The sequence below is a fragment of the Procambarus clarkii genome, chromosome 27, assembly GCF_040958095.1.
Source record: "Procambarus clarkii isolate CNS0578487 chromosome 27, FALCON_Pclarkii_2.0, whole genome shotgun sequence".
NCBI lineage: Eukaryota > Metazoa > Arthropoda > Malacostraca > Decapoda > Cambaridae > Procambarus > Procambarus clarkii.
In genome coordinates, this window is record NC_091176.1 from 18,897,888 (window position 1) to 18,911,917 (window position 14,030).

The 14,030-nt window shown below is 37.5% G+C and overlaps 1 protein-coding gene across 1 annotated transcript in view; it reads right to left on the reverse strand.

Moving 5' to 3' along the window:
- The window catches only part of LOC123750656 (glycine receptor subunit alpha-2), a 255,092-nt gene extending 246,848 nt beyond the window's left edge, over positions 1 to 8,244 (reverse strand). Inside the window, exons 1-2 of the mRNA XM_069332396.1 lie at positions 8,033 to 8,244; positions 6,977 to 7,453 (exon numbers count right to left, since the gene is read on the reverse strand). The gene's annotated coding sequence lies outside the window, so the exon portion shown is untranslated. The remainder of the gene's footprint in view (positions 1 to 6,976; positions 7,454 to 8,032) is intronic.
- Positions 8,245 to 14,030: the final 5,786 nt, after the last annotated feature.

A 14,030-nucleotide genomic window follows, 5' to 3' on the forward strand; every position in this document is an offset into this window, starting at 1 on the left:
GAAAGAAAGAAAGAAAGGAAGAAAGAAAGAAAGAAAGAAAAAAGATAAAAGAAAGAAAAGAAAGAAAAAAGAAAAAAGAAAAAAGAAAGAAAAGAAATAAATAAATAAATAAATAAAGAAAGAAAGAAAGAAAGAAAGAAAGAAAGAAAGAAAGAAAGAAAGAAAGAAAGAAAGAAAGAAAGAAAGAAAGAAAGAAAAAAGACAGGAAGAAAGAGAGAAAGAAAACAAGAAAAAACGAAAGAAAAGAGAAAAACTAAAGAAAAAAAGAAAAAAGAAAAGAGAGAGAGAGAGAGAGAGAGAGAGAGAGAGAGAGAGAGAGAGAGAGAGAGAGAGAGAGAGAGAGAGAGAGAGCAGGAGAGTCACCAACAAAATACAAAATATCCACACACCAAATAGATATAAGCGCATTAACATGGAGATGGAAGGATATATGCAGATATACACTTAGATAAAAGTCAAGCTCATATGGAATCAGTGTTCACTTCAAAAACTTTTAAAAAGTGGTCAGAATTCCCCTGGGCAAAGTTGGAATGAATTCAGTGTGGTTTCAATTAAGCAAAACGCCAGGCCGGAAGGGTAGCCTCACCGTCATCTCTCTCACAGTACTGTTGTGTTGTGTTCGTACGTGTTACTGTACCGTTGTCAGGGCTTTAAGGTCATTAGTGCAATGTCACCATTTCCTTTAGTACGTTTTCTATTTTTAAAAAGGGCGTTACACACACACTAATATATATATATTGTGGTACATTTTGGTAGCAGTCTCTCTTGTAAACATTTGTTGTTGAATATGACCGAAAAAGGGAGATTAATAATTCTAACACGAATTTTCTCAATATTCCTTATGTTTCTTTTTACTGTGAATGGTAATTGAAAAATCAGTTCTCCAAAATTTTTTTTTATTTCTAGTCTGACGCGACGCTTGAACGCGTTTCGTAATAACTTATTACATTTTCAAAGACTTTAGTTTACACACACAACTGTATCCTGAAAACCCTAAACAGAGTTTCACTTATTCTAACACTTAAACATTGTTGTTGTTGTTAAAGCTTTAGCTACTCGGGACGAAGTGTCCATGTAGCACGGGCTATGGTGAGCCCGTAAACACACTTAAACAGCTTATCCGTCTTACATATACTAGCACTTGGGTGAGGTGATATGGTGCAACAGTTTTAGATGAGGTGAACAAATTTGTGACAAAAAGAAGACAGAACACAAAACAATGGGTATTAATTGGATGGAAGCAACTGCAGGGGGCGTATCGGCCCATACTTCCTCTTGATGCTTCTATATTGGTTCGGAGACTTGAAGTGGGTAGAATATAGTTGTGCATTAATTGGCTGTTGATTGCTGATTGAATTGATTTTTCAATTACTATCCACAGTAAAAAGAAACATAAGAAATATTCAGAAAATTCGTGCTAGAATGATTAATCTCACTTTTTCGGTCATATTTATCAACCTCTATATATATATATATATATATATATATATATATATATATATATATATATATATATATATATATATATATATATATATATATATATACATATATATATATATATATATATATATATATATATATATGTGTGTGTGTGTGTATATCACGAAAATAAACACGTGATTAAGAATGTGACAATGTCAGACCACGGAGGAAAATGAAACAGGAATTTCCTTAAGTACTTTCGTATATTAAATACCTTCCTTCTTCTGAAGGAATTCCTTCCTTCTTCTGAAGGATTCCTTCTGAAGATGTATTTAATATACGAAAGTACTTAAGGAAATTCCTGTTTCATTTTCCTCCGTGGTCTGACATTGTCATATATATATATATATATATATATATATATATATATATATATATATATATATATATATATATATATATATATATATATATATATATATATATATGTATATATATATATATATATATATATATATATATATATATATATATATATATATATATATATATATATATATACACATTATACCTATGTCGACCAAGGGGTATTTTTTGTTATCTATATGTAACATTATACGTTTGATGAATGCTGTTAAATAGTTGTGTTTGATTTTTTTATCTCAAATACTTGCAACAGATAACAACATGTAATATTATCTAACATAATTTTTTTAAAAGAAATATTCGCTATGAATTGCCAGAATCAGCGATAATGTTTGCACTATAACTCTAAATATTTGCGAAACATTATAATGTCATAAGATGTTGCTCATTGCATCTTGGATGATATATTTGAGTTCTCTCTCACTCGATAAGGCACGAGAAGCTGCAAGTTTATGTATTAAAATTATATCCAATAAAGTATTTATCTTGCTTGAGCTCTTGCGAACAAAGTCTAACTCCGTGAAAAAGAGAATTGTAAAAGGTTTACTGAGGGAAAATTAACCTGGTGAATTTTTCCTCTGTAATGCAACCTCCTTGCCCCACACACTACCATTAGACAGAGATAATGAGCTTTCTTAATTAGCAAACATGCAGTGGATATATTAATTTTTTGATGAAAACCAGGAGCATTTTTTCCCTCTTCCTTAACTTTCATCTATTTAGACCTTGCAGCATAAAAAAAAACCTCTGAACCTTTTCGAGGAAGGGCGTAATTAACTCATGTGGCAGAAACGGAGCTTAATTGTTTTGAAACGAAAAAATATGTCGACCAAGTTGTATTTTTTGTAATTTTTTGAAACAATATACGTTTGATGAATGTTGATAAATGATTGTCTTCTGTTTTTTGTTCGAGAAGCACTTGTTCGAGAAGTGTTCGAACGTCATCATGTATAATTCGTGTGTCAACAGTTTTTCATTCATAAACAGGGGGTTTGGCGGGTGCATGGAATGGACTTTGGCCTTTGTTTTTTAGTACGGACTGGAAGGGCAACCCGGTTTACACACTTCTCACAATCGATGACGTTCGAACATTTCTCAAAGTGCTAATCTGATGATGTCTGTTCAGCCCGTCCTCATAAAGAAAGTTCAAATCCATTCCATGCACCCGCCAAATCCCCTGTTTATGATTGAAAAACTGTTTACACACGACTCACAACTGATGACGTTCGAACACTTCCAGAACAAATGCTTCGGCGACGATTTTTGTTCGGACCACAACACTGTAAAAGCTTCACCCACGTGCTATAAATACTAATAATCGCGAATGGAACCAAAACACCTAACCGAACTTACACCTAAATATTCATTGAAAATTAATATTTAATAATACTCATTTATATATGAGAACAGGCTTATTTTTTAATACATAGTATGTTAAAATTGACAAATACGCCATGGGGGAATGACCGCCGCTTTAGCGAGCCTGGCCTGAGGATAAGTGGTAGCTGAAAAAGAACAGAACATGTCTGTGATTGTTGTTGTGGTGTTATTTCCACTTACATTTCAACTCTGAATCATAAAGTACACTTTGTTGTTCATTTAATAATAATTTAAGTGATTGGTGGTTTCATGTGTTATTTCCAATAGGTTGTGTAAGACTTTCATGTTGTAGATATAAATGTTGTGTAACATTCGGCGAATTATTGTTACTTCTCAGGAGTTGAGAAATTACCGTGTTCTTATTACATAAGTATTGTGTAAATGACCGTGTTCTTGTTTCATAAGTGTTTTTGTGTAAATTACCGTGTTCTTGTTTTATAAGTGTTGTTGTGTAAATGACCGTGTTCTTGTTTCATAAGTGTTGTTGTGTAAATTTTACTGTATTTAACTGCACGTGATATTCTTTACAAACACAATTGCATAATTTATTCGTTTAAGTCAAAGCCTTAACATTATACTCTACAGCAAGAGTTAATATGTGTTTTTAGTAAACGATCTTTAAATTCAGTACACGATTGTCAGTAGAATTTAAATTCACTTCATGTGTTTTCTACATCATAGATGTCTGAATGATTTAACATCTACTTACAGAAGTTGTTCATATTATACACAGAGGCAAATGTATTTCTCGCTGGCCTATATATTTAATAATCGTCATATTCCCTTAATTAATCTTTATCCCATACAAACTCACATCTTGCAATAATATCCTTATCTCTCACAAACTCATACCTCACTTCAATATCAGTGTTAAACCGTGCCCCTCACAGTGGATGCCTCTATAAAGCCTAGTTTCTCACAATAATGGCGTGTGTGTGTGTGAATGCCCTCAAACATAATGGTATATGTGTATGCCCTCATATAATAGTATGAGTGTACGCTCTCGCACATAATGGTATGTATGTATGTCCTCAAACATAATGGTACGCGTGAATGCCATTAAACATAATGGTATCCGTGTATGCCCTCAACAATAATGGTATGTGTATGCCTTTAACCATAATGGTATGAGTATGCCTTCAACATAATGGTATGTGTATGCCCTCAAACATAATTGTACATTTATATGCCTGGAATATAATTGTGCATTTATATGCCTGGAATATAATTGTGCATTTATATGCCTGGAATATAATTGTGCATTTATATGCCTGGAATATAATTGTGCATTTATATGCCTGGAATATAATTGTGTATTTATATGCCTGGAATATAATTGTGCATTTATATGCCTGGAATATAATTGTGCATTTATATGCCTGGAATATAATTGTGCATTTATATGCCTCAAACATAATGCTATATGTTGAATGCTTTCATCCCTAAATAATCTCAAATACTGTATACTGGAAAATGTGAATATTAAACACATATGCTCAAACGTATGCTTATTCAAAGCATAAGATAATTATATATCTGATATAAATATACACTAAGGAGAGATCAACAGGACTATATAAGCTAAGGCTTTGAGTCTCGTGTGCTACCTAATTTAGCTCAGCATATCTGTGTGAATAATTTTGCATATATATGCATGAATATATATAACCTGCAGGATTAATGACTTCAAACCTCAGGGTGTAATTAATCGGGCCAATCTTACTCACTCACACTAGAACACCGGTCTCCTTGTGTGCTTCACTGCAGTGTAGCTAGAAAATGCGAGTGCTTCAATACAGTGTGACAGGAAAATGCGAGTGCTTCACTGCAGTGTGACAGGAAAATGCAAGTACTTCAACACAGAGTGACAGGAAAATGCGAGTGCTTCACTGCAGTGTGACAGGAAAATGCAAGTACTTCAACACAGAGTGACAGGAAAATGCGAGTGCTTCACTGCAGTGTGACAGGAAAATGCAAGTACTTCAACACAGTGTGACAGGAAAATGCGAGTGCTTCAACACAGTGTGACAGGAAAATACGAGTACTTCAACACAGTGTGACAGGAAAATGCAAGTACTTCAACACAGTGTGACAGGAAAATGCAAGTACTTCAACACAGTGTGACTGGAAAACACAATTGCTTGAGCTCAGCGAGACTGGAAATCCTAAGTGTTTCAACACAGAGAAGCCGGATAATTTCCCTTGAAATTCTTTCACATATCGCTTGAAATTTGTAAATTTACCCCTGGTTTGAAATTCCTGCTCTGTCGGGTATAGCAGAAGCTCTGTTGGGTATAGCAGAAGCTCTGTTGGGTATAGCAGAAGCTCTGTTGGGTATAGCAGAAGCTCTGTTGGGTATAGCAGAAGCTCTGTTGGGTAGAGAACAAACTGTATAAAGTACAGAAGCTAAATTTGGTAGAGTAGAAACTTTCTTGGGAATAATGTAAACTCTAGAGAGTATTGTAAAAAGCTTCACTGCGTATAGAAGAAAATCTTTTGGGTATTGTAGAACCTCTATTGAATATAGTAAAAGCTCAAATAGGTTTAAGATGAGCTTCATTAGACATAGCAGGAGCTCTATTGGGTTTAAAAGAAGCTTTATTAGATCTAGCGGAAGCTCCACTGGGTATATAAATTTTCAGAATTTATTTACAGCGATGAGTTTCTAATTGATGTAATTTGGATGCAGACTTTCATAGTATATGGCGTTTAAATCTAAGACAAACATGAGAGAAACACACGATACAACTTCTGCCTTCAACTGTACAGAGCATCATCGACTGGCAATCTCTAATATGTAATCCTCTCTCATACTGTCTCAAATTTCCCTCTCCCACTCACACATATAAGACACGTATACAGTCATTTAGATACAAACATTTTGCATATAAAGGATGTAAATGTAATTCGGACAGGAGAATAGTAGGAGCAAGTACGGAAGTAATTTTCTTAGGTAAATTTGAAGAATAGGGAGATAACTGGAAATGACACCAGAAGAAAAAAGGGAAACCTGATGTTGTAAGATGCTGAAGCAGATACAGTTTATCTGTATGGTTCTGTACACAGTTTTGGGGCTGTGTTATGTGCGTGATTTATTATGTATGAACTAGTGAGCACATTAATGTAAAGCAGTGTAAATAAAAGGTAAAACCAATAAGAAATAAAATGTACTGAACAATTTAATTATGTGCTGCATAGAGAAGAGTCCGCTTCTTGCCCCCGTGAAGAAATATTCACGTCAGCAGAGCTAAACGCGTTTGAGAGTGATACGAGAACTTCAACTCTTAGCAGGAAGCTAGAAGCAGACCCAGAAGCTAGGAACCTACTTAGTTAGCTGAACCATTCTAAAGCCATCTCGGTAACCAAGAAGTAAACCAAAGCTATTTTATAAATCTTTTAATGAGTCATTTGTTATTCTGAGTAATTGTTTGTCCTCTGAAAATAAATTATATATAATTATTCACATATGACAGATGCCATAACTGATATAATGGAAAGATACCATTATTATATTGTATCAATGAACATTAAAACACTTAGACCCAATGATTAGTGATGCAAAATTATGAAAGATGTAAACAATACAATCAGCCAGATAAATAAGCAAGTTCTTAAATAATATATTATCCAGTGTGTTGGCACGTCATCAGACGACGTCACACAAGCATCCTGTAAGCCTTCCATCAAAAGGTGATTTCAGGTAAACAGAGAGAAAGCCTTTTACTTACTATAAAATGGCACTAACCTGTATCGTTGCGAGGCAGTAGAGGCACTCTTAGAGTGAGCAGGGGCGTGCCAGCCGCTTCTTCATGGCACAAACACTTGATGACCCGAGTACAAAGTGTACTTTTCTGAGTGCAAATGAAAACTCGTCTCTCATTGTCTTGTCCTGTTTACATTGTTCAGTTGCAATATTTACTCTGTTATTTAAATCTGTTTTTACCCGTTCGATACCCGCTATGTGTGTGTGTACCGTGTTTGCGCTTCACGTGATTTGTAAACAAACAGTTTTCCACTCTCATTGTTAAGGAGAAAAAAATATTTCAGCTGCGCATTCTTCCCTGGCATGTTAAATGATTTAGATTTGTTGTACAGGTTTATGGAAAATTTTTCATACACTGCTCATGTTGTTGCATCACTCCAAGAGAAGATTTTCTAAGACTTTGTTCATACATGCATGGACTGAGCCTTATTGTCTCCAGGTAGACATCTTTGAACCAACCTTAAAACAACAGAACATTACCCATTAAATAAAACACAAGGGGTAACCCTTTTACAAATCTCAATGGACGCATTACGCTATTTAGGTTTTCGGAGAAATAATCTTGGTTAACAGATTTTATATTAATATTTCTGAAGCAGCTTCTCCAAGGGCCGCCTCACACGCCAGAAGGTGGGGCTGAAGGCTCTGGCTTCTTCAATATATTTGGCATAATACAAACGAACGTTGCTTTCCCCGGTGGAAAGCCTGCCTTCAATTTATTCCTTCAATCCCGGTGGTGCGAACGGGGGCGGGGTACGTGTGTGTTGAATGGCAATCAGATTGTATAAAGTCTTTCCCTCGCACGCTCGCAATACAAGGCTGCGGAACACACTGAATGAAATCTTCAGAGGAAATCTGCAGGTTTACGTCGTCCGGGAATTTTCTTTGAAAGATGCGATATTAGCGAATATTTTTTTCTAGCAAGACACATAAATCTGTACATATAACATTTACAAACGTAACAGCATGAAAATTAATACCAAATACTTTATGATGCGAATCAGCAACATATACGCCAATCGTCGAGAAAGAACTCACATAGAATCGCAATATTGACATTTGTAAAGAAACTGCGATCAACACAGTTGCGGCTTGGGAGAGGCGTTGGGAGAGAGAGAGAAAGAGAGAGAGAGAGAGAGAGAGGAGGTGGCCAGCGCAGTTCCTCAGCAGACTATCATGATCAGAGTAGCAGCAGCAGACATGATCGCGAGTCTGGCGCGTAACGCTGGAGACCGACCCTCCTCCCCTCACCACGGTCCGCGAGACACTGAAGCCCGCTGGCCCAGGTGATCCTAGCCTACTCCCCCACCATTGCTGCCGCAGTCCAGCAGATGTTCAGTCACTGGTGTTTCACGCCAGAGTCGTTTGTGGCTCTTCTAAATATGTAGTTATGAAATAGCTTGCAGGAAATTATTTACGCGTGTTTGTGCGGATGTTGGTGACTGCAGACATATATATTTTTGTACACAGAGGGGTACAGGAACACGACCCGTCAGTCAGTTAACAATCAGGTACCCAATTATTTGTTGGGTGAACAAGGGCAAACAGTTAAGAGTTGGCACCCAGATAATCCTCCCTTGTCAAGACTCGAACCCTGACCAAATCGCTCGGGAAACATGCCCCGGGACGATTGTGCGTGTAATCTGCAGCGATACCGCAATCTTTCCGTATTCTTCTTGTGAATCTGAAGTGTTCAAACAACACGGGTTACAAAGTGCAGCACAGAGGTTAGGTCATAACGGGTGGCTAAACCCGGCACTATAACAATGTATTATGCTCACGAGTGAGTATATGTTCTACGGACCATAAATACAAGGCCGTAGAGTCATTCGGTGATCAGTCACTTCTTACAACATCACCACATGACAGTGAATGTAGCCCTTCTTACAACATCACCACATGACGGTGAATGTAGCCCTTCTTACAACATCACCACATGACGGTGAATGTAGCCCTTCTTACAACATCACCACATGACGGTGAATGTAGCCCTTCTTACAAGATCACCACATGACGGTGAATGTAGCCCTTCTTACAACATCACCACATGACGGTGAATGCAGCGGCAAGGAATGCAATATAGACGCAGTTTGTTGCCTACTAATAATGCTCTTATTAAATAAACCTTTAATGTTTGAGCAGGTTACCGACGATAATACGAATCATCTTATCTCTCCAGGACCCTTTCCTAAAAAACTCGACTCTTTACATGGTCACGGGAACAATAATATCAGTATAACATGTGCAATTATCGTGACGATCACAAATTTCATCCACATTTATCCAAAGACTACCCAGCCACTTTTACTAGACGGTAGAGCGACGGTCTCACTTCATGCAGCGGGGTTCAATCCCCGACCGTCCAAGTGGTTGGGCACCATTGCTTCTCCCCGTCCCATCCCTAATCCTTATCCTGACCCCTTCCAAGTGCTATAAAGTCGTCATAGCTTGGCACTTTCCCCCTGATAATTAAAAAAACAAATTACCCAAAGACTAGAATACAAACATTATGTACTAATCAGTTTTACAGAAGTGCTCTATGTTATTATTACAGAAACTTTATGAATGGTATTGGTGGAATTGTATATTTATACGTATGCAATAATAAGCTTTTCTAAAAGCCAGATTAACAGGTAAGACTTCGACTAAATTTATATTATGAAACTTTAAGGAAAACTTTGCCTTACACTAGCAATATTTCAATACTGATCCTAGCTAGCAACATTAAAGAACGCACCAAATTAGAAAAAAACATTAAAAGAGTGCACCAAGCAAACAATATTGAAGTCCCTCATGCTAGCAAACATTGAAGAACGCCTCAAACTAGCAAATATTGAAGAGTGTCTCAAGCTAGCAACATTGCAGAGTGCCTGAAGGGAGCAACGTTTTAAGAATGCGCCAAGCTGCCAACATTTTTTTTTTATAAATTGTCTGCAGAAGATTGGCTCAATCTCTTAAAATTGCCTCCATGGTATGGTCTGCTGCGTCCTCCTCACTAATCTGAATATCTTCATGATTTACATTGTCAGTTAAAAGCTCCTCGCTCACCTGGAGACCGATTACATTCTTATCGTTCACGCGAGCAGGATATCACTTGGTACTAGTGTCATCGTAAGTTGTTCAGACATGCTGTTATTTAAGGCTTTTGTGTCATTAACGGAGCTCCGTTAAATAGATCTGTAGTTTTTTTTTTTTAAGATATGACATTTTAATATACGTTATCCGTCTTTTGTGTCGTTAGCAGAGCTCAGTTGCATCTGTATTTTTCATGAGACATACTTTTTTTGTTTGTAACATTCGCAATTCTAAGTTTTCGTATTATTAACGGGGCTCCGTCAGAACCATCGGTGTTTTCCTTGTAGGTTAAAACATACTTTTAACATGCACGGTGCATGAAGAGGCCCTGATGCATTATTTAGATTTGAAAATATGTCTCGTGTTTCCAGATGTTGAATGCAGCAATAAATAACTCGTGACGACATTTTTACACACTTTTTCTGAAGCGTTTTGTATATTCTCAACAAGTCTAGCATATCTGTTAAACTTTATTACATTCTGTCCATCCCGGCTACTAAATCATGGTTTAAATATTCGCTTAAGTTGTTGTGCTATCCACCTTATTAATATTTGTTGTTTAATGTATGACGATAAAAAAAATAATTAGACTTGTTATGTAGCTTCACTGTGGGACGACTGTAGAATAAAGCACATAAGAGAAAAAACGTTTAAAATAGTTTACTTAAACAAATGACTTAAACATTTAACATGAAAATAAAAATAATATCCAAACTTGGCTTAATACAAAGAGTGCAACGCAAACAAGACAGACAAACAACTAAATTTACATAACGTTAATGTGCAATTAAAAAATATGGTGCTAATATACTATGAGCTAGACTGCATAAACCTGTTACCACACCGAGATATGTCAACAGGTCTACTCCGTAGAGCACTCAGGAGTAATCTGACCAGCTGGAGCGTCAAGCCTCTATATATATAGGGAACGATGGCCGTCCAGGTGGCGCTGGTATCATCTATAACTAGTAGCCGGCTCGTTAACTGCTTGTTTCGGCCGGTGGCGTGATCCTGAGGCGTCACCAGGTGCGGGGAGGGTGACGGCCTGTGGGGGAGGTAGACTGGTGGTACTGTCTAGACGTTTTGAGAGGTGTTGTTGTTGCTCTTGTGGCTGCAGTTCTTTAATATATAGACGTGGTATGATAGAATAGGTGAATAGGTAATAATGGAGCCGGCCGAATCTCTTCCTAGAGAGATTACAGTGACAAACGTTACACAATTGCAAATTGAGAAATTCATATTAATAAATTATATAATGTCTCCTTTCATCGAACAATATATACAGGAACTGCTATCCCTGCCAGCCATACAGATATTTTAGTGGGATATTGACTGTTTTAAAGATGCTAAGCTTTACTAATAGATCACCTATCTTCCCTACTATAAAACAAAATATATAGAAATTTTTATCTATATCAGGCACAAGGCTATTCCAGGAAGATGACGGCGGGAAGCTGAATGTCTATTGAACATACATTTTTTCAGAACATCAAGCCAAGCTTATAGAGCAGGAAATGGTTATACAGTGTAAGTATATATACCCTTGCAAGGGTATACCTATATACATAATTTATATTCACACACACACACACACACACACACACACACACACACACACACACACACCAGTTTGTACACCAGTTGATTGACGGTTGAGAGGCGGGACCAAAGAGCCAGAGCTCGACCCCCGCAAGCACAATTAGGTGAATTAGGTGAGTACACACAGGCTGCGGGAAATGCACCTTACGACACTGGAAGACAGAAGAGTTAGGGGAGACATAATCACTACCTATAAAATCCTCAGGGGAATCGACCGGGTAGACAAGGATAAACTATTCAACACTGGTGGTAAGCGAACAAGGGGACACAGGTGGAAACTGAGTACCCACATGAGCCACAGTGACGTTTGAAAGAACTTTTTCAGTGTCAGAGTTGTTAACAGATGGAATGCATTAGGCAGTGATGTGGTGGAGGCTTACTCTATATACAGTTTCAAATGTAGATAAGACAGAGCCCAGTAGGCTCAGGAATCTGTACACCAGTTGATTGACAGTTGAGAGGCGGGACCAAAGAGCCAAAGCTCAACCCCCGCAAGCACAAATAGGTGAGTAGAACACACACACACACACACACACACACACACACACACACACACACACACACACACACACACACACACACACACACACACACACACACACACACACACACACATACTCAAGGAGCTAAATAAGAACAAAGCAGTTGGTCCAGATGGAGTTTCACCATGGGTTCTGAGAGAATGTGCACCTGAGCTCAGCATTCCACTTCAACTGATTTTTCAGGCATCCCTGTTTACTGGAGTTGTAGCTGATGTTTGGAAAAAGGCTAACATAGTTCCAATCTACAAAAGTGGAAGCAGGGAAGACCCCCGTAATTATAGACCTGTATCATTGACAAGTGTAATACTCAAAATATTGGAAAAAATAATTAAAACTAAATGGGTAGAATACCTGGAGAGAAATGATATAATATCAGACAGACAGTATGGTTTTCGATCTGGAAGATCCTGTGTATCGAATTTACTCAGTTTCTATGATCGAGCAACAGAGATATTACAGGAAAGAGATGGTTGGGTTGACTGCATCTATCTGGACCTAAAAATGGCTTTCGACAGAGTTCCACATAAGAGGTTGTTCTGGAAACTGGAAAATATTGGTGAGGTGACAGGTAAGCTTCTAACATGGATGAAAAATTTTTTGACTGATAGAAAAATGAGGGCAGTAATCAGAGGCAATGTATCGGACTGGAGAAATGTCACAAGGGGAGTACCACAGGGTTCAGTTCTTGCACCAGTGATGTTTATTTCTACATAAATGATCTACCAGTTGGTATACAGAATTATATGAACATGTTTGCTGATGATGCTAAGATAATAGGAAGGATAACAAACTTAGATGATTGTCATGCCCTTCAAGATGACCTGGACAAAATAAGTATATGGAGTACCACTTGGCAAATGGAATTTAATGTTAATAAATGCCATGTTATGGAATGTGGAATAGGAGAACATAGACCCCACACAACCTATATATTATGTGAGAAATCTTTTAAGAATTCTGATAAAGAAAGAGATCTAGGGGTGGTTCTAGATAGAAAACTATCACCTGAGGACCATATAAAGAATATTGTGTGAGGAGCCTATGCCACACTTTCTAACTTCAGAATTGCTTTTAAATACATGGATGGCGATATACTAAAGAAATTGTTCACGACTTTTGTTAGGTCAAAGTTAGAATATGCAGCAGTTGTGTGGTGCCCATATCTTAAGAAGCACATCAACAAACTGGAAAAGGTGCAAAGACATGCTACTAAGTGGCTCCCAGAACTGAAGGGCAAGAGCTACGAGGAGAGGTTAGAGGCATTAAATATGCCAAAACTAGAAGACAGAAGAAAAAGAGGTGATATGATCACTACATACAAAATAGTACCTGTAACAGGAATTGATAAAACCGATAGGGAAGATTTCCTGAGACCTGGAACTTTAAGAACAAGAGATCATAGATTTAAACTAGCTAAACACAGATGCCGAAGAAATATAAGAAAATTCGCTTTCGCAAACAGAGTGGTAGACGGTTGGAACAAGTTGGGTGAGAAGGTGGTGGAGGCCAAGACCGTCAGTAGTTTCAAAGCGTTATATGACAAAGAGTGCTAGGAAGACGGGACACCACGAGCTTAGCTCTCATCCTGTAACTACACTTAGGTAATTACATGTGTAGCCCATGCAGCTGAGTGGATAGCGCTTGGGGGTCGTAGTCCTAATAGCCTGGGTTCGATTCCCGGCAGAGACGAAAACAAATAGGCAAAGTTGCTTTCACTCTGATATCTTTGTTCACCTAGTAGTAAATAGGTACCTTGGAGTTCGACAGCTACTACGGGCTGATTCCTGATGAAGTGTGTGTGTGAGTGTTAGAGAGAAATG